The 23,070-nt window shown below is 37.2% G+C and overlaps 2 protein-coding genes across 3 annotated transcripts in view; one reads left to right on the plus strand and one right to left on the minus strand.

Moving 5' to 3' along the window:
* immp2l (inner mitochondrial membrane peptidase subunit 2) overlaps window positions 1–23,070 on the minus strand; it is a 489,386-nt gene that overhangs the window by 230,774 nt on the left and 235,542 nt on the right. The gene's annotated exons all lie outside the window — the stretch shown is intronic.
* The window catches only part of LOC109917592 (leucine-rich repeat neuronal protein 3), a 45,394-nt gene continuing 33,566 nt past the window's right edge, over window positions 11,243–23,070 (plus strand). The window contains exon 1 of the mRNA XM_020517434.2: window positions 11,243–11,523. The gene's annotated coding sequence lies outside the window, so the exon portion shown is untranslated. The remainder of the gene's footprint in view (window positions 11,524–23,070) is intronic.

Here is a 23,070-nt window from a genome sequence, read left to right on the forward strand (position 1 = left end):
GAAAACAGTAACTCTTGTTTTTTTTTCTCCAAACTTGCAATCAGACCTACCAAGATTCTTGAGCATTCTCTGTGTTTGTTTCAGATTATGAGCATCTGCAATATTTTGCTTTAAGGGGAACATTTTAAGGTATTTTCGTATCCACCTGACTGAGCACATTGAGTAACGAACAAATATTCCCCAGAGTTTTCAATAAAATGTCACATTCTATATTTAATGCAGCGCATTATCAGATGTGCTATAGGTTTGAGACAAGATATGAACTGATTAAGTAGAAAGCAGCACACATTTACAAGATAACATTAGTTATCAAGTTCTTAGTCACAGGGTATAAAATTGCAGTTTATGTTAAAATCTCTGAAGAGAAAAGTTTATTTTCAAGGTATTTAGTTCTAATCTAAAAGGAGCAAAGACTGACAGTGTAAAATGTAAGTTTATTTGTCCACATTTTAGATACAAAAGTTGATATATGAATAAATTACATGTATATTAATAAAAAATAACACAGTTAAATGCCATCAAGATGTAAGAACTCATCACACGTAGCTTGGTTTTGCATTTCACTGTTGATGATCCCAAAACACTCAAATTTGCACTGTGTCAAGTGTAACAGTTTTCCAGCTATATTATACTGACATCCAAGATGAATGTACTGGAGTACCACTTCAATTTTTTTTAAAAATGTAGTTTTCAGAACAACAGTCTTTGCACATTTCCAGTGGTCCCCAGCACCACAGATGCCAATCTTCAGCCAAATCAATTTGACTCCACGTGATATCAAGAAACAATTGGAGACACTGGATACTGCAAAGGCTATGGGCCCTGACAACATTCTAGCAATAGTACTGAAGACTTGTCCTCCAGAATTTACTGCTCCCCAACCAAGCTCTTGCAGTACAGTTAAAACACTGGCATCAACCAACAGTTTGGAAAATTGTCCACATATATCTTGTACACAAAAAAGCAGGACAAATCCAACCCAGCCAATTAAGTTCCCATCAGTCTACTCTTGATTAACAGTAAAATGATGGAAGGTGTCATCAGTGCTATCAAGCAGCACCTGCTCAGCAATAACCTGCTCACAGGCACCCAGTTTGATTACACCAAGGAACCTCATTACAGCCTTGGTTCAAACATGGACAAAAGTGCTGAGTTCCAGTGGTGAGGGGACAGTGTCAGCCTTTGACATCAATGCCGCATTCGACCAAGTGTGGCATTAAGAAGCCCTAGCACAACTGGAATCAACAGGAATCGGGGCCAAGTTCTCCACTGGTTGGAGTCAGACATGGCACACAGGAAGATGGTCATGGTTGTTGGAGGTCAGTCATCTCAGCTCCAGGACATCTCTGCAGGAGTTTCTCAGGGTAGTGTCCTACGCCCAAACATCTTCAGCTGCTTCATCAATGACCTTCCCTCTACTATAAGGTCAGAAGTAGGGATGTTCACTGATGTTACACAATGTTCAGCAGTATTCACAGCTCCTCAGATACTGAAGCAGTCTATGTTCAAATGCAACAGATCTGGACAATATCCAGGTTTGGGCTGACAAGTGGCAAGTAAAATTCATGCCACACAAATGCCAGGCGATGACCACCTCCAACAGAAGATGATCTAAACACAGATCCTTCATATTCACTGGTGTTACCATCACTGAACTTCCCACTATCAATATCATATCAATGGGTTTACCATTGACCAGAAACTCACGATATAAACACATTGGCTACAAAAGCAGGTCAGAGGCTAGGAATACTGCAGCGAGTAACTCAGCTCCTGGCTCCCCAAAGCCTGTCCACCATCTACAAGGCACAAGTTGAGAGTGACCATAAGATATAAGGGCAGAATTAAGCCATTTGGCCCATCACGCTTTTTTCGCCATTCAATCATGGCTGATATCTTTCTCAAACCAATTCACCTGCCTTCTCCCCATAACCCTTGATCCCCTTATTGATCAAGAACCTTTGTCTTAAATTCACTGCCCCCTCAGCCCCTTGCGGCAATGGGTTCTGCTGTCCTTGGCTTCTTTCTTCAGCCATGGCTGCCTTGTCCTCCCCTTAGTTTACTTCTTGCTTGGGATGAATTTCTGCTGTTATTTCCAAAGTACCCCCAGAAATTCCTATAATTCCTGCTCCACTATCTTTCCTGATAGACTTTCCTTCCATTCATCTCTGGCCACTTCCTCCCTCATGTCCGTGTAGTTAGCTTTACTCAATTGTAATACCATTACATCTGATTTCAGCTTCTCCTTCTCAGGGTAAATTCAATCATAATATGGTCAAGTCTGCAACATTACACATCACCAAATCCAGAATTACCTGGTCCCCAGTGGACTCAACGACAAGCTGCTTCATAACAACCATCTCATAGACATTCCATTAACTCATTTTCTTCAGAACCGCTACCAACTTGAACTTCCTAGTTCACCTGCATATTGAAGCCCCAATTACAATGATTATTGCAATTGTGCCTTTTTTACATGCCTTTTCTATCTCTTGATTTATTTACTTCCCCACATCCTGACTACTGCTAGGAGGCCTGTACACAACTCCCACCAGGGTCTATTATCCTTTGTGGTTCTTCTACTTTACCCACAGAGATTCTATGCCTTCCGACTCTATCACTTTCTACAAGTGATTAATTTCATTTCTTACTGAAAAGGCAAATCTGCCCCCATGTCCATTTGCCTGTCCTTTCAATGTGATGGAATACTCTCAACTTGCCTGGATGGGTATAGCCCCAACAACATTCAAGAAGTTTGATACCATCCACGACAAAGCAGCCCGTTTGATTGACACCACATCTATATGCATCCACTCCCTCCACTACCAACACTCAGTAGCAGAAGTACGTACTGCAGAAATTCAAAGCTCCTTAGGCAGCACCTTCATCACCACTTCCATCTACAAGGGCAGCAGATACATGCACACACCACCATCTTCAAGTTGCCTCCAAGCCACTCACTATCCTGATTTGGAAATATATCTTTCTTCAGTATCACTGGGTCAAAATTCTTGAATTTCCTCCCTAATGGCATTGTGGGTCTACCTACAATGCATAAGCTGCAGCATTTTGAGAAGGCAGATCACCACCACCTTCTCAATGGCAATTAGGGACAGGCAATAAATCCTGGCGAGTCAGCAACACACACATTCCATGAGTAAATTTTAAAAAATCATCACTGGTCATGGTCTTGCTCCATCTGAAGACAGCCAACTTTGGGGAAATCAGAAAGGAAAATGATGCAACAAGGAAACACATAATGGGTTCCAATAATTGTTCTGGAGTGGCAAGAGATAATTGAACATAAATCAATTCAAGGGGTGCTATCTGAATTCTAATTACTTCACTGTTCCCATCTCTAGAGGTTTGGGTGGATCTATAAACTTCACAATTCTGAGTCAGTGCAGGCTGCTATCAAAGTTAGAGATCCATTGGTGAAAGCCAAGTGACCCTAAGCAAATGGTGCACAGACTCTTTGTTGGGGAATTGATGACAAAATAAAATAAAATAATAAACAATAAACCACAAAATATGCTCAGCAAATTGTTCAAAATTAAGTTCTCAAAATACATTTTAAACAGACTCTATCCTTGACTGTTTTACTACTGTTGGAAAAGTACTGCTAAGTCTTCAAGAGGTTAAAACAGGGAAGATATGCAACAGTTGTTAATGGTAAACACTGCACAAGTAAGCTAAATGGGATGAACTAAGTGCTTATTACACTGCATGCTTGGTGCGTTGAAGATTTTAAATAAACTTAATTAACTCAGCACTTTACTATCATAACAAAACATTTGTTTGTCAAAAATCATTTTGTTTCAGAGACAGGTTGTGTATTAGATGTAATCACCTCCACAAATGTAGAGTTCTACCAACCATAACTTTCTACATCATCATCTCTCCATCACAAATTAAGCATAAAGACAGTACAAATGTGTTTACTGTTGAAAGCAAAGTAATCCTGGAATATTATGTAAACATTACCTATATGTGTTAAAACATGACAGGTCTAATTTGTTCCAATAGTTGAAAATGAAATTTGCTTTTACAGTTCTGGCACTATGCTTCAGATATGTTTTATACCTTGCAACCCTGTCATCATTAATAATAACAAACAAAAAAGTAAACACAAGAATAAAAGTATTTTGTCAATAATTAATTAAAACAGCACACCAATGCTTTAGAATTAGGATAACTCTAGTCTTATTCATTGTTCATGGGATGTGAGCATTGATGATTAGACCAATATTTATTGCCCATTCCTTGTTGCCCTAGAGAAGGTGGGACTGACGTTCCTTCTTGAACTGCTGCAGTCACTAATATGTAGGGATACCCACAGTGCTGTTAGAAAGCATGATCCAAAAGTTTGACCCAGTGAAAGTGAAGGAATGATGATCTAGTTCCAAATCAGGATAATATGTTGCTGTCCTTGTTCTTATAAGCAGTAGAAGTCATGGATTTGGAAGCTGCCAAAAGGAGCCTCAGTGAGATACTATTGTGTATCTTGAATATGATACGCACTGCTGTCCCTGTGTGTCAGGATGAATGAGATGCAGGAGAGTGAATGTTTAACATGATGTATAGGTTGCCAAACAAGCAGTATGCCTTGTCCTGGATTGGGTTACAGGACATAGGAACAGGAATAGGCCATTTCACCCCTTGAGTCTGCTCCACCATTCAATATGATCATGGCTTATTGAACACTTTTCCTCACCTCATCCCTGTAAAGCTGTGAACTACTGGTAATCAGAAATCTATCAATTTTTACTGTAAACATAATCAAAGACTGAGTCTCCACAGCCAGCAGTGGTAAAGAATTCCAAAGGTTCACGGCCCTCGCATGGAGAGAATGTCATTGATGAAGCAGTTGAAGATGATTGAGCCTAGGACACTACACTGAGACAGTCCTGCAGAGATGTCCTGGCACTGAGATTATTGACCTCCATCAACCACAACCATCTTCCTTGGTGCCAAGTATGACTCTAAAGAGCAGATCATTCCCATTGACTCCATTTTTGCTAGGGGTCCTCAATGCCACACTCAGACAAATACTTCTTGATGTCCAGATCCAGAACAGAGGACACGGTCTAAGGATATAAAGTAGAGCATTTAGGACCAAGATGAACGAAGTTCTTTTGCCAGCAAGTGGTAAGCCTGTGGAATCCTCTGCCACAGAAACTGGTTAAGGCCAAAATATTGAATATTTTCAAAAATGAACTAGATATAGTTTGTAGGGTGAAAAGAGTCAAAGGGTATAGGAAGAAAGCAAGAACTAAGTTGGATGAACACCCATAATCATACTGAATGGAGAAGAAGGCTTGAAGAGCCAAAAGACCTAGTCTTTCTTCTATTTTCTATGTTTCTACGTCAAGGACAGTCACTCTCACCTCACCCCTGGAATTCAGCTCTTTTGTCCATATTTGGACCAAGATTATAATTAGGTCAGGAGCAGAGTGGCCCTGGCAGAACACAAATTGCACATCAATAAACCACTTATTCCTTTATACATGCACTGTTTATGACCTTTTACATCACTTGTCTGACCAATGTGAGGAGACTAATGGAGCAGTAATTGGCCAGTATGGACGTGTCCTTTTTCTGGAAAGGTATATGTAGGCAATTTTCCACATTGTCAGGTACATACCAGTGTTATCGCTGTACTGGAACAGCTTGTCTAGGAATGTGACAAGTTCTTGAGCACAATTCTTCAGTGACATTGCCAGAAGGTTGACAGGCTCCGCAGCCTTTGTGGGATCCAATGTCTTTAGCCATTTTTTGCTACTCCAGGTAGTGATTTGAATTGGTTGAAGATTGCTACCTGTGATGGAGACATCAGGAGGAGGCCAAAATAGATCATCCAGTTGGCACTTCTTGCTGAAGACAGGTGTAAATACTTCAACTTTGTCTTTTACACTTAGGTGATGGGCTCCCCCATCAATGAGGATGCAGATACTTGTACTAGCTGTTTAATCATCCACCACCACTCACAACTGGATGTGCCAGGATTGCAGAGTATACATCTTTTGTTTGTTGGATTGCTTAACCCTATTTGCTGTCTGACTCATCCTGTGTTGTAGCTTCACCAGGTTGACACTTCATTTTTAGATACCCCTGTGTTACTCTTGGCATGCCCTTCTGCACTCTGCATTGAAACAATGCTGATCTCCCGACTTGATGGTAATGATAGATTGGGAGTTATGCTGGGCTAAACAGTTACAGATTGTGGTTGAATACAGTTCTGCTGATGGCCCATAGCACTTTATGAGTGCCCAGTTTTAAGTTGCTAGGTCTGTTCAAAATCTGTCCATTTAGCAGTGTGGTAGTGAAACATGACATGGTGCAGTGTATCTTCAACACAAAGACAAAGACATGAAGATTTTTGACAACTAATTCTCTAAAATTTAAACTGTTTGACAATCTTACTTGTAATAACACAATTTTGTATCCTCCAAGTGAACTGCCACCATTACGATACATTGGCACACTATGGTTTAAAGCTTAAATGATGGAGTAATAGTGTACAGTATGCAGGCTGCTTGAAATGAATGAAGAATGAGGCCACATCAGTAGGCCATACATCAGTGGCTGACTATAAACACTTGAGTAAATGGTTACTCTTTGACCGCAATATATGACAAAGTTAGGTAGTTTAAAATCTTCTCACTAGCTTTTCTGCTAACTGTTCTATAATGTCAACATTGGGTAAATAAAGCAATAATGGTCTAGATTTTTCTCTCACCAGCAAAGATTTTTTCCTGTTCCCTTCCTTACCAGAACTTATCAGTAATTCCAATAATTTGATATATTTGTCTGTGCAATGCTTTCTATAAGGGACTGCTGGTATCTGTGCACAGGGTAAGCAACTGAAAGACTAGTCAATCAGGATGAAGTAACCTCATTGGGCCACACTGATCAAATTAAGAAATAAAAACTGGAAATAAAATCTCAATTTAAACTATATCCAAGAAGGGGAATAATGCTTGAGAAACACAGATGAGATTAAGACACAGAGATAAATTATAAATGAAACATAGAAAAAGCAAAAAAGAAATCTGTAATATTAATTTTTTGAAGGAAATAAAAGTCTGTAAATGTAGAATTATTTTTTCCCAGGATAACGAGGTTGTTCAGCAATACTGGTCCCTTTTTACATTGTTAAAAGCTCAACGTACTCCTAAGTATACCAGTCCTAACTTTTCCAGCCATCTTAATGCAGAATGAGAGGCTGAGTACAGCAAATTCATGCCATTACAGGGATTTCAGTGCATTGTCTATTGGCAAGGACTGCAACAGTGCCCCCTGTGGACGAGCAAGCTATCTCTTACAGAAACTTCTCAATTTTTACATTTCACTATGCATATGGGGAAGCCAGAAGTTGTTGACAGACTTACCTTGTCAACATGGTAAATGTTGCTAGTCTCAATGTAGCAATATCTGGGCCACCCACACCAGGAGCATTATGCTTGATGCATTCTGTCCTAATTTAGAAGAACTTGAAGTACACATTGTGCATTTACACCATGTGTTTACATCTTCCTGCCACCCACACATCAAAACTTGTTACCAACACCAATCTATACATTCTGCGAAAGGTTGAAAAGACACTATTAACATGAATTACTAGATTCCATTTATATTGGGAGGAGTCTGCTGTTATACTGGAACCAGTACAATATGAAGCCATATTCAAAAATGTTCCATTTGAAATGTTGCTGGAGGAAGTGAAATTAACTGTTAATTACAGAAGAATCACGGCATCTACTGTTATACCATTAAACTGGTGCCAGCTTTATACCAAAGACAAATTAAAGTAGTTGATGGAAAAGCATAAATATAATGAGGGTACGCCAGAAACACTCCTAATGTCCTTGAGCATCTAATGATGTTTTCATTAGAGTGGATGAATAATCAAAAATCTTCCCATGCATGTGATAATTACCTTATTAGTGGCGAAAGCAAGTTTTACCCATGATTTTTAAATACCTTTTTAATGACAATTGATAGTTACATTGTTTTTAAAGTATAATGGTTCATTCATTTGAAGTTCAGTAACAAATTACATACAGTCATTTCAAAATAAGCCATTTAAATGGTTGATCTATTGACCAAGAATCTGTTGAAGCCTATTTTAACTCAAGAGGTTTCATTCAATAAAGATGTTAGTTGTGCATTTAGATAATGAATAATTCAAAACTTCTGACAATTAACAATAACTTTTTAAATGTTTTTTTAATCTGGAAGCATGTTGATCCATGCAGTACCACACCAGTTCAAGAGAATCTACAAATATAGGTAAATAATCAAATAGCACTGTTTAAACAGTGTACAAACAGGTAATAACACTGCCTCATTTATACATTCTTGTTTCCGAATAATTTGTTTGAATTGCTGCTAGGAGCAACCACAATAAAAGTGAAAAAGTCATTCATCATAAAATCACTACTCTCACCAGCTTGCCATCAAATCTCAAGAGATTTAGAGAAGGGCAGCAAGAACTGGCCTTACCAGTGATGCTCAGACCCATAAATGAATTAAAATACCTTACAGACAGTGGAGTCCCAAATGTGCTTTCAGAAGATAAAAATGACACTAGTCTTTGAGACAGATTCTAATGCAGTTCTTAACTGACAAGAAGTATAACTAAAACAAACCCAGAGAGCGCTGGAGAAACTCAACAGGTCTGGCAGTATCTGTGGACAGAGAAACAGAGTCATGTTGCAAGTCTGACAGGACTCTTCACAACTTCTGAAGAACTTGTAACTATTTCTTCCCAATCATTTTCTTAAGCAGTGGTTGGGGACAAAGGGTAACTTGCTGCTAATCCAGTTCAATGAGATCTGAGATGGCTAACAGGTTCAATAGGTAATGTGCAGATTCTACCACATGCGCAGCAGAGAAGATGATATTTGAAGAGTTGGGCAGATGAGTTTTGTCTGTCTCTGACTCTTTCACTTCTGTGCGCCCTTTATGAAGCTCCTCAAATGAACTTTCTTTTTGTTAAAAGTGAAATAGTCACACCTTCTTCCAGAAACACCCTGCACACTCAATAACAATATATTACAGGATCTCACTGTCAATCATACCTTCCTGAATGAAACCTGCTGTTGTACATTGATGGACATCTACCCTCTCGGCCAAGCAATGGTACACAATAGAGGTAAAAAGAAAAAAACTGTAAGGGAAATGCATTAGTATAAATAGAAGTAGTAATGTATGCTTCATAATGTTTCATTATTTGCTGAATCACAATTTCAGTAGGGTCTAGAGTTACCAGCTTTAGCTTTCTAAACTTCAACTTGATTGAAAATTATTCAATTCAATCTATTGAAAAATTCACAACAGCATTCCGCTGAAAAGGGATTTCATTGACATCTATTGAGACCTAGAGAATTTGTACTAAGAACAAATTTGGAGGATAAATTCAGTTCACAAATAGATACTTGCAACTTCAACTAAATCTGAACTGAACCACTATTAAACAAGCTTCCAGGGATGGGGCTGGATTGAATACCGAAATCTCACCTCTGGATCAAGTCATTTTCCTACACTATTACCATGCCCCTGTATGTTTTTAATATGTAGAAATCTATCAATCTTAATCTTGAATATATTCAATGATTGAGCACTCACAACTGTCTGGAATAAGGAATTCCAAAATTCACCTCCTAGAAGTGAAGAAATGTCTCCTCATCTCAATCCTAAACGATCAGCCTTTTATTCTGAGACTTTATCCCTGGTTGAAGAGCTTCCCCTCTGTCCCTTGACAAACACTGTTCCTGCATTCAGGCTACAGGTCCCTGTAAGAATTCTGCCTCTTGTATGGTTCAATTAGATCACCTTTTCATTCTCTAAAACTCAGAGCATATAGGTGGAGTCTATTAATCTTCCCCCATAGGAAAATCTCTCCACCCTAGGGACTAGTGTAATGTACCTTGTTGCATTCCCACACTGGCAAGTAGACCTTTCCTTAGGGAATGAGTTCAAAATTCCTTTTAATACACTAGGCATGGCCTCACCAAGACTCCAAGCACAAATGTGACATGAAGGACCACACACAGATATAAGAATCTAACCACCTACTTTTACTGATATGGTACTAAACATTATTTCGGACATTTTAAACAAATAACAATTACGTGAAGCCCAATGCATTGTCCTGCTGTGAGTGGGGGAATTCTCTACTAAACTGACGTTTTTAAAATCCTAAACTAAGGTGGCAATCATTTTTTTAAAAAACGAAGGATGTTCGCAGTGAGTTTAAATGTGTACAAATTGCTCAGGCTTCCACGCTTTCCAGACAACTGAAACCTTTAGCTGTATCATACGGGAAAGAATCGGAATGTGGGGAAGTGGCTCACAAAACAGTAGCACACACACCAGGGTTTCCTCTAACTGCCGCTGACCAAACAGCTTTGTCCTCACTTGGATTTACAGTGCAGTCATGTGCCTCTCGAGCTTTATCCTTATTTGAATTCAGCAGAGTTCACGTCAACTTCCATGAAGGTTACCAAGTTTCTTGGTAAAACATAACAGAAGGCTTTCTAACTGTACAATTCTTAAATCGGTATTTTACGACGATATAACAGAAAAAAATAACTTTAAAAATGCTCCTGAACCTATTGATCCTGTAGCTGTCAAGACCGTATCACGATGGAGCTTATGTTCCAAACATTATTCCAAATACAAAAAAAAATCCAGCAGATGCTTTGGCAATATTGCGAGACAGTTTTTTTGTTAAGTTTATGCACAGGATACAACAGTGTAGAAGAGCAGAGCTATGGACCTGTCCGCGCCAGGCTCACTGCTGTACTTGGGCGGTCACTACCTTATCACATGTGTCTGGCACGGCTTGTTTTCCCGCCAGGAGTTAGTCACCGTCCCTACAGTGTTAAAATAAAGAGAAATGCTCCCAGCCCTCAGAGATAAAACTCGGTTAGTCTTGCCATTCATTAAAATCAAACGCACCATCGACCATTGTTAATGTCTCAAGAACTGTCGCCGTTATGTTTCCGACTGTGAGCAGAGCAGCTCCTAAGGATACAAAGGGAAATCTGAACGCTCGCTCCTTTTTACCCACTCTTCAGCAGAACTGCCAGATGACGGACAAGTTACTTCATCCAACCAGACTCAAGCAGTTGTAAAGAATACACCTTGGCTCTAGGAAATCATTGGCTGCTCTCTGGGGAATGGAGGGTGTTCAGTATTAATGACCGCTGAGCAGGCAGTCCGATGTCAATGTGACAAGTGATAGTGTGAATCATGCACCACGAAGGACTCCGAATACGAGGGGAAATATAAAGGAGCTTAGCAGCATTTCCATATACTGGATTGTCAGTCTTGGCTCGACGGCAGAGCCACTGCAAACAATACAAACAGATGCTTATTGTTAGGGCACAGCTCAAGTATTGCTGCATATCCGAGAGCAGGATACATGCTTCAGAACACTCTCTGTCTGAAACAGACCATTGCTCACAAGCTCTGGGGAAACCAAGCGCATTGAAATAGATGCTTGAGGATGTAACGGTAAGCTCATTTTATATTTTAATTTTAATGCTTCATGTCAATTCCAGATACAATATTATTACTAAAACATATGTACAACAGATGTGTCTTACATTAATGAGTCTTCAGTTAAACTGAACTCTGTTATTCCAATCCCTCCTCTTAATCAACAGCATTATGAATATTTGGGATTTACAAAGTTCTGATTTATTCTTAAAGGTGTCAAATCAGCAAAAAAGCACAATGGAAATTAAAATAAAAATTTGAAGAGATTGTCACTGTAGGTATAATAAAAAAGATCAGCACAGGTATAATACAAAAGGTTCCTGGGATGTTGTATCTTATGTTTCAAATCAGTTGAAATGTGCAGGCAGACTGCTGCAGTTGAAGAAGAGTATTCAGTTAACTATCCTATGTAACCAATAGTGAACACAGGGTAACCTCTTTTAAAAAAGTGGTTTACTTTTTTAAAGCCTGTGATCTGCCTTGGGTCGTAAATAAAATGAACCCATGGCACAAAGGGAGCAGCATATTACAAAAGCTTATTGACCTTCAGTTGGACTAGGTCCACAGATTGGTAGTAAATAACAATCTTTAAAACAGCTCAACAAAAATGGGGCAGTTATAAAATCTAATTACCGATACATTTGACATATTGGTGCAAGATAACTGCAGATAAAATAGCACTATATCTCCTACTTCTGAACTCCATCCATAATTACCAAGATCATAGTATTGGAGCTTTTATGTGTTATCTTCATCTGACAATATTGCTCAAAGCATTTAACATTTCTTTCCATTATCAGACTGTCCAAGGTTGACACTGTGCTGCAGTATTGTAAAAACAAAGAATACTTTTGTTTTCTAATAGATAGGAATTTAAAACAAAACAAATAACCTGATTTGGCATCATAAATCTGCCCTTTGAAAAAGGTCCTAACTTAATGGCTAAGGAGTTAATTTAATCAAACAACCTTGGTAAATTATAATAAAGCTGCTTCTATAACATGAGGAACATTGTTTTTTTTCCACAACTGAATAATGAAAGACAAGACAGTTGTAGTTTAAATAGGTCTATAATATTATTAAATATATTGTCTTTTGTACAGGCTTTTCTAATAGCCCTGCACTAGATCAATGTTTCATTTGACTATGTAACTACTGCTTGTTACAGGACAATCTCATTGATAAAGAAATTCATAAAGTGCAAAATAACAGTCCATAATTGCAGTGGGTGAGTGAAGTGAGAAGTGTTGTTGTCTCTAAATTTAATGAAGCATGACCACTTCCATTCTCTATCAGGTTGTCAACAAAGCCTCACTTCCATTCAGATCAATTTTTGTGAACATTTTAAGTACTTAGTGAATGTAAGTAGGCAAAACAACTGGGATGTTTCAGCAAATGTTAGCCTTTAAAGTACATACATGAACAGTAGTGGATGGTATACACATGGTAATAAGTTAGTGTCTCCCCCCATTATGTCATAATGACTGTAGGTGCCCATACATTGACAGCCAAAAAATGCATTTGTACAGATTGTTCAACAGGAAACTGCTTTTCAATTTGGAAGAAATTTGCAGACCTGTAAAAACATAGATGCACATACAACATGAATTCCATACCCAAATCCATATATCTGATAGAAAGAGGTTGTAAATTTTGAAGGTAAGTTAATAGAATAAGATAAAAAATATTATATTTGTAAACTGGCATGTACAAAGAAAACCAAAAAAAAACATAGGAAATGTATGCAAAACATTAGCAGCATTCAAACAAGAAAGGAAATGAAGACAACTGTAGGTCAAAGTATCTTTGTCACCATACAATGCATCAAAATGAATCTACAACAGAGAATGCCACAGTGTTTTAAGTAATTTAAAAAAAAATACAATAAGGATGTAAATTTTAGCTCTTTGATGTCCACAATCTAAATTCCATTTAATTCAATTCAGAAACGTCTTGTATGGTTTACAATGATTTGAGACAAAGTTGTTCAGATTAAATCACTGAAGACAGTGTTCACGTTGTTTTCACCATGGTTACACAGAGATCTGATTTAGTCATCTTCAGCATGCTCAGCTAGTATAGCATTAATACGAGAAAATTCTTTCTAGAATACATTTCTCATTTCAGCCAAGCTTTCCTTTAATGATACATATTAAGTACAGTTATTTAAGTGCAATAATCAAAATACAAAATTGGACTTATAATTCTGTGTTGCAAGTTGCTAAGGAAACCCTTAACTCCCCATTTTAATCTACACCTGTTAAATCACCACAGCTTCTAGAAAATTGCTAGCAGTACAAAACATTTGCTGTAAAATCCGCCTCCATATGTTTTTTTTTAATAAGTCATGGTGAAAACTGCGGTGAAGAGGTGACCTGTTCCTGACTATATGTTCTTGATTGGTGATGAGAGTAACTATAAATGAATCTGTTCTTCAAACAGATTTGAAACTAATATTCTAACATTACAGTGTGTGTGTAGCAAAGTAAACAATAAACAAAAGAAACACAACAGCAGTGGCATGCTGTAGGGACAGGGACAATTGCAACTGCTCTAATGCTGCTTTGCTGGACTCAGCAAGTTCTCAACACAAGCACAGGATGAATATTAAGGGTGGGAACTGGAAACCATTGCTGTTTACATCTCACAATATGGAATTTCATTTGTACTGAAGTCAGGCTAACTGGCACAACTAGGTCCAGGAAGTAAAATGTGAGAACAGGTCATAAAGGTTTATAATCTGATAAAGGTGGCATGCTGAGACGGACATACAAAAATAATTGCTATCTAAGAATGTTTGGTTTTGATCAGTTTTGACACACAACCAATTTTGAATCTACTGATAAGGGTATCTTTTAAAATGTATGCACAAAGAAATCAATAACAATTGGAATTTTCAACATTGATTCTAAATGACACAATTATTGACAACAAACAAAATTAATAATAAAGATTAAACCGCCACAGAAGTTTAAAATCCTTATAACTGACATCAGTATCAACATACTCTCTGTAAAGAGCTAGGAGGCAAATTACTCCAAATACAGGCTACAGCTTTCCCATGAGATTGGATAAGAAGGAGGGCCACGCTAGATCACATCATTATATATAGTTTAAGAGAATCGTGGAAGAGGCAGGAACTACCTCTGCACAATGTTAGTCTGAAGAAATAACAAGACTTGGAGTAACCCATGAAGAACTTAGGAACATAGATTTAGGGGCAAACGTAGGCCATTTGATCCCTTTAACTTGCTCCACCATTCAAAAAGATTTAACTTCACTTTCCTATCATTCCTCCATAACCCATGGTTTTCAATCAAAATTCTGCCATGAATAAATTCAACAGCACAGACTCCACTTTCTGGGAAAGATCATTTCTCCCACTGAAGATCCTCTGAGAATAATAAAATCTCAAAATCTCCATCTTAAAAAGACCTCTTTCATCTTAAATTGTGTCCTCTAGTTTTAGTCTTCTCCACAAAAGGAAACATTCTCCTGGCATATGTTTTTCAATGAGATCAACTCACATTCTTCTAGACTTCAATGGCTATAAGGCATTTGGGCTTATCTCATAGAGACAGGTTTTTCGTTCCAGGAATGAGTCAGGCAAATCACCTCTGCACTGTATCTAATGCAACATGTCATTTTTTTTTCAAATAAGGGGACCAAAACTGTACACAGTACTCGAAATGCAACCTGGGCAAAATCTTCTACAGCTGCAGTTAAAAGATCCATGCTTTTGTATTTTGAAATTTGCATCAATAGGTATTCCATCATCCACATAAAGTCAGAATGACATTTTTGTGGGAACATACTTCTGTTTTCCTGCTGTGCTTTTAACCATACACCACAGGAAAATATAAAGGGAATCTTAGACAAAAATACCTGGCTGGAGTCAGGGTTGAGGGGGTAATGGTGGTTGGAGGGGTGTTTTGAGAAGGGGAGGGGACGTTTAATGAGTATTGCAAGTAGGAAGGGTGAATGGAACAACAACCTAAATTAAAGAATACTGCAAATGCTGTCAATCTGAAATAAAAGCATAAAAGCAGACAACATTGTAATACAGAGCAGATCTAACATCTGACCTTGATATCAGTGCACTGTATTCACCAATTTGCCTGAAGATTCAATTACTGTCGCCTCTGTACAATGAAACGCATAAATCTTCGATTATTTTTTTAAATTTACAGCCCTCATACTTGAAGCATTAACCTTTATGCTGAACAGCAGAGCTAATAGTTGCTATAATTAATGTGTTTTTCCCATCAGTTAGAAGTGTTAGACCTACAGTAACATGCCTCAGCTTTTGTAAGTGGCTCATTCATCCATTGCTGCATTTAAACTTTCCATCCAAGTTACAAGAACAGAAAAGGAGATTTGTGTTCTGCCATTTTACAACTACAGATTTCAGGATGTTTAGCACTAGTTGTTTAGCATTTACAGCACATTTGTATAGCCAATTTTCTGTAGTGCCAAAGTCACTGTCAAAGTAGCAATATAAATGAAATAGTACTTATGTCATCAGCAGTAGTGTTTATCATTGCTTAATTTTAATCATGTGCCTTAGAAAATATGCTGTGAATCTTTCTTTTTGGCATTTGGTGATCTGAAGTACCTAAGCCCATGTGATACAAGAAGACTTTATATTTATTTAGAGCTCTGAACAGAATAACCACTCTAGATTCTTCACATGGGATGAATGAATGCAAAGTAATAAAATTTTGGAGAGGTACTAAAAAGCCTAGTTCAAAATCATGCAGGAAAAGAGATGACTTTAGGGAGGTATTTTCAGCAAATGGCAGAATACATAGAGGGTGATACACAGGAGACCTAGAATTAAGTACTGAAGTATAGATTGTATATAGTTGTGCTCACCAAAGATTTGGCAGATATGAGGATAGAGAGTGCAAACATAAAGGGATTTATAACAAGGACAAGGAATTTAGTATCTTGAGGAAGCAGTGAGCCACAGGAGGGAAAATAGAACTTAATGCCGTAAAGGTTTCTGGTGACAAAGTTTTGGAATTGGTTTGAGATGGAGCTGAAGACATTGGCAAAGACACTGTTGAAGAAACCATGACTTAGCACAGATGAGGGTAAGATCAGTCAAGAGGTAGACAGTATTGTAGGTGTGGGAGTAAGCATTCAACAATAGATTTTGAAGTATCATCAAATAAGACACTGAGGTTGTCCACATTCAATTTTTTTTTTAAGGGAATGGTGATGCCAGTTTTGAAAGTTTGAAATACAAAAATTCCATTCAACGTTGCATGCAAATTGCTCATGCTGCAGTTGCACGTCATGCTCTGACACAACTTGCAACCATCACTTGTAATAAATGCACCCCTCAGGTTAATGGCGCAATAGAAGAAATAATGAGAGGCTACAACATGTTCTTATTTCCCAGTTTTTATATGAGTGGACAAAGGGAAATATGCAACAAGAAATTATATTGTCATATTGAAATTCAGGAACAACAATATACTAAGGTAAAGCCAAAGAGGAACACATAATAGGAAAAAACAGGAAACAGAATCTATAATTGGTAGCAGCTATAACTTTAACCACAACTACAAGAGAGAAAGAACTTGCAAAAGCAGCTTGTAAATGTTCCTTGGAGGGGCATCAGCAATTCGTAATTATAAAACACATTTAATGCGATTAGAAATATCCTAAGACACTTATCCCACAACAGTGTTAACAGACACCATTTTCAACAGATGTCTTTAGACCCATGTGCCCCAAATCTTTCCACCACTGAGGGTAATTTTCTTGAGCAGTTGTACCTACTTCATGGAATTAACTAAACACTAAAGTATTGAGATTTGATTATCTTTTTTCACTGTTTACAAAAATGCAATGGAGTAAGTGCTTTGTGGAAAAATAACATTTATTTGCAGTACCTGAGGTGAAAGGATCCCATTAATATAGACACATACTTTATAGTATTATCTTGAATGTTTATAGATGAAAACTTTTGACAATGAGAAAGACAACAATGCTCTCTATGTCATGCCATTTGCTGTTGATGGCCGTGTTCCAAAAGGATTACTAGTCACCAGTGTAATCATGATTTTTGTAACACTCTTCCTTTGTAATTATAAATTATGAATTAACTGTATCTATACATTTTGCAGCAGTCTCTTGTTGAGTAGCAATGTTTCGTGAAGAAAGCATTTGAACAATTTATTTCCATAAACACAATGATTCCACTTCTATAAAGTACCACTGTACTGTTGTTCCATAGGGAAATGAATAGTGATTGTTAAAAATCTTAGTTTATCTTTATGGAGCCTGTTGTTCAGAAATTTACAACATGAATATTTGGCAAATACTTTTAGTTACATGTCTGTCTACCTTTTCTAATTAACCATGCACATAACTGGGTTTTAGAGCTGCATTTATTGAGATAACAACCCTTAGATTCTGAAGTCTCAACTTTGATTTCTGGTAGGTCCACAATGTCCAAGAACCATAAGGCCTGTACTTAGTACATATAGAAATCTTTAATTTTTCTAAAAATATTACAAAATGGCAACATTCAGGCAAATGATCTTAAACAACCTTTCACTTGAGAACCTTAACTTTCCCAATACATGATGGAGCCCATAATCTTTTTGTAGAGTTCTTTAGATTGTATTAGAAGTACAAGTTGTGCACAAGCACATATTTGTTTGTGCAGGGTGCAGTAAGCATTCATAATTATGAAGGATAATAACTAAAGTATTTCAACAGAAAATTCACAGAACTGCCAGACAAGAAGCCTTTAATTCATCAAAATACAATTTGGAAATTTTTCCTATTTACAAACCCATTGCCTTAATTAAGAGCGCAGCACCACATGAAGCCAATCAAGAGATAATAAGGTGATGTTGTGTGTTTAGCTGTATATAATAATCAGTTGCAGCATCTTATCAATAGTAAAGATTATTAGTACCATTTAACCAGTGAAGGTGATATTTAAATTGAAATGTGAAACTTAATGGCTTTAAGGACAGCCATCTTGAATTCTCTTGTTTTAAAGAATGTATTACTTTCTTTGGCTAAGTAAACAACCAAAACCAGTTTTTATTAATTAGTTAAAGAAATCCCAACATATGATTTCTCAGTTATTAGATATGTGTCTCAGAGTCAATGAAGCTATAATAATGCAAATAATGATATAATTAGCTCTTTAAAAACAAAAAAAATTACCATAATGTAAGTCACCTGTGCCCACAATTATCATCTGTGTGCTTAACTGTAATGAGTTTGTCCCTAATCTGTTTTCTATTTGAAGAATAAACTCTGGTGTGGTTATTTCCTCATGCTCTTCAGTTATTTGTTCTCATCGTTGTTGTGGTCAGAGGGACATTTATTGTTTAATCAGGTCATACGGGTTTTCATAACAGCTCCTTGCTAAGACGATACAAAAATATATAATGGTAGTTTAATGTATTCATAGTTCTTAGCAAATGCAGAACTGGTATGGCAACCCAGGAGGCCTAGGAAAGAACAGTTTTCTCACTACCGTGAACAAAATACAGTAGAAACAAATTACAACAATTAATAAAAAGGCACACAAATAACAGAAACTATAATTTTGCGAAATCTTTCTTTTTCCAAGGTCCCTGGAAACAATTTTTTATGAACCTCTATTATAAAGTGACTTTACTTAATATTTTCTGTGTAACCAAATTGAACCAATGAATCTCAAAACAGTAAACTCCTAATTTTCACCTTTCACCAAGTTTTTCAGTATGGACAATGCGAAAGCTGTATGCTTTTTTGTAATGAGGGAAAGATTTTTTGATGAAATATCCCAGGCCACTTTATCGCTCCTGTGAGTGTTTGCCTGATGTAGCTACTTTGGCAGAAGCTGGTAAAGGCACTGGAATACACTTCTTGATTATGCATAATGTAATTCAATTTTCAAATCCTGTGAGTATGGTTGGTACTGGCGTTTGAAGGAGCACATTCTCTCAAATGTCCTTATTCACTTTAAGTGTGACCCTTTTTCCTCTGCTGGCCAGTATGTTTTTTTTTAATAAAATGTGAACAAAATCTGAAAGCTGAAAATTCCAGCTTCATTATGCCGTAAGTAAAAACATTCATTGATGATCTACCTAATATAAAGTATAATATGTCAGTTTTATGATCCCATGATGTTTTTACTGGACAGGTCAGATTGCAGATTGAACTCTGGTTTGCTATATATTTTTTTTAAATTTAATGAAGTAATCTTTCACTGAAACCCAAGCACACAGTGCTGCAGATTCAATTTTACCAATAAAACAAAAGCTTCTTACACAAAACTAAAGATAAAATAGAATAAACCAAGCTATTAACATATAACACAGTTTGAAAGATTTCAAAATAGCATAGTAAAGAAACAATTCCATCTATTCCACCACCATCTCATTGCATTGTTCAAAAAATAAAGATCCTTCACTTCTCTATCACATTTATAGGTCTAACCTAATTGTTTCTTTTGATTTTCATTCTTGAGAGTTTAGGAGCCACTTCTTTGATTGGTTATACAACTTAGCTTAGACTTTCTCAACATTGATTAACCCCTCTGGGTTCTAACCAAACACTTCTGGTCTGGAAATTTCAAATTAAATCTTGACACTGAGGAAAACTTCTTTGAGGGTTCTAAATTATTTTCTGTCTTCAGGAGAAACTTTTTTCATACATCTAACTTCCACTGAGACCCATATGAACCAAAAAACAAAAACTTTTCAAGCTATGAGTTTTCCCAAAAAAAACCTGATCTGTCTAAACTGAAAACAATCTAATGCTCCTCAATGTTTATTCTGTTCAATTGTAAAACTCTTCCAGTGCAAACAAATTCCCATTAATACCCCAGGGACCCCGTCTGTCATACTGGCTTTAAAAAGTCCTAGCTCCAAAAATACTGACAGGTTAACATTCTACTTCCTCAGACACACAGAGTAAACCTACAACCCACTAGTCCAAAGTCCAAACTCTAAAATAAATGATACTTTAGCACATACAGAAACATAACCCATCTAGAATACAGGCACAGATAAATAGCCCAAGCCAAGGAGGTATTGTAAACTGTACTGATATGCTGAAATCGAAGTTGTAGCCTTTTAGTCTGATAAATAATCTGTCATACTTTATATTGAGCTATTACTAGCATAAGTATACATATAATCAGTGTTGGCACTGACTGACTAACATGGATTCCACACCAAAACAAATCACCAACCATGATTAGAATAAGGTTTTGGAGTAGATTTTTAGCTCGGGTTGTGGGTGCTGAGGTTGTTGAGGTTGGTTGGCTCGCCGAGCTGGTTTCTTGTTTCGCAGACGTTTCGTTACCATGCTTGATAACATCCTCAGTGCAGCCTCCAAGCATGGTAACGAAACGTCTGCGAAACAAGAAACCAGCTCGGCGAGCCAACCAACCTCAACAGGATTAGAATAATTTCAGAAAATCATTGTAGATTTGTCACAAAACAAATTGTAAAGAAACTGCTAATGAAATGTTCGGACTTGATAACTAACATGTGGTTTGTGGTGCGCTGTGAAGTTGGACTAATGCACTGTGCTAGCAAACAGTGAGATGTATACTACTCCTCTGGTTTACAGTAAGGTGATATTTTGAGAATTCCTGACCTCAGCCAGTTGGATGGAGAAAGACACTTTCCCAGAGAGAGGGAAAGAGAGATTGACTTAGCTAATAATTCCATCTGTTCCATTCTCAAACATTCCCTGGTGATCATCATTAAAAGTGGCATTGGAAGACTTTGAGGAATGCCACATTCTGTTAGAGATGGAAACACTTTGGTATTTTTTCTCAGATACTTCTTTCAATCAGAATTAATATATTTGATTTGAGTAGTTTTAGGATTACCTAAGGCCTGCATCAGTGAATACAGCTGCCATTTTGTAGTTAGCAAGACATTTAATCTAATTTTCATTTTCTACAGTTTGGTTCACCAACAATTGTTTGAATTACTGGGTGTGGAGAAAACTCAGCAATGTATGTTTCATAATTATTTGCTGATGTCTCTTTCATGTAGGAGGAGAACTACTATGCTGACTCTAGAGATCATGGCTTATAACTTTTAGGAAAAACCTGAAGCACAGTGCCTTATATAAAAAAGTCTGAAACACCACCTGTTTATAACAACAGAATACGCAGGTTGAAAGTAAGGTATTCTGTTGAACTTTTGCCTTGATAGAGAAAAATGTTCACAATTTAAAAATCTGATTGTCGTCTTTATACTAAGAACGTTCAATAGTTCCTTTATGTAATTTTCTTAGCCTTTTAGATACCATTTCTATCATCTGAGAAAAGAAAACTGTGGCTTGAAAGTCTTGTGCTGTACTGGTATTGACTGCACCAAACACTCAAAATTATTCCAACATGACCACCATTGACTATTGTTGTAAAATCATGGACATTCTTCTGGACTGTGCACTGCCATCTAAGCTTGTGCAGCAGTGCAAAAAGCTCCTTGTAAACATTAACAGTGTGTGAGAGGGAAATCAGAACTGATGTGTTATAATACTAAATCAACATTTTAAACCCAAGAGTACACCGATCACTAAATCCAACAAGTGCAATATATAGTATTAAGCAAAGTATTCTTAAAACAAAAGGCATACAGCTCAACTTTCATTTGACAGCTTTACTAATCACAGAAAGACGAAGCAACAGCAGTCAAGCAAAGTTGTTTGACCAACAAAATAAGGAGGTACTGTGCTTGCAAATATCGTGTTTGATTAAAGGACACTCACTAGATATAATTACTAGAGTGATTAATTGCACTGTTAACTAAAATTATCTGAAATTATAAAACAATGTGACTTCTACTTGAATGGACATATATTGAACTGAATGTAATATCTACTTTTTACTTGTTGTAGTTCTAAGCTAAAATACGTGGTATGGCAATATTAAAGCTTGAAGCACATTTGATAATGTCACGAATCACCTCTACAGTTTGACTAGACCGTTATACAACCTAAGCCAGACATTTCTGCTCTTGTATTCTAGCCCTCTTGAAATGAATGCTAACTCTGCATTTGCCTTCCTAACTGCCAACTGAACTTGCAGGTTAACCTTAAGAGAAAACTGAACTTGGACTCCTAACTCTGTTTATGCTTCAGATTTCCAAAGCCTTTGCTCATTGCCTGTATTCTTTCTCCAAAATGCATAGCCTAACACTTTCCCACATCGTATTCCATCTGCCACTTCTTTGCCCACTCTCCTAGCCTGTCCAAATCCTTCTGCAGCCGCCCTGGTTCCTCAACACAACCTGTCCCTCCACCTGTAGTCATCTGCAAAATTGGCAACAATGTCTTCAGTTGCCTTCATCCAGATGGTTAACGTATAATGTGAGTAGTTGTGGTCCCAATACAGAGCCGTGTGGAACTTCACTAGTCACCAGTGACCATCCTGAAAAAGACCTCTTGATGAAACCGTGATGATTCAATCTTATTTAACCATGCACTTCCAAGTACTCTGCATTTTCATCCTTAATAATGGATTCTAAAATTTTACCAATGACCAGGGTCAAGCCAGTTGGTCTATCGTATAAGCAGTAT

This window comes from Rhincodon typus, chromosome 18 (assembly GCF_021869965.1).
Source record: "Rhincodon typus isolate 14 chromosome 18, sRhiTyp1.1, whole genome shotgun sequence".
In the NCBI taxonomy this organism is placed as follows: domain Eukaryota; kingdom Metazoa; phylum Chordata; class Chondrichthyes; order Orectolobiformes; family Rhincodontidae; genus Rhincodon; species Rhincodon typus.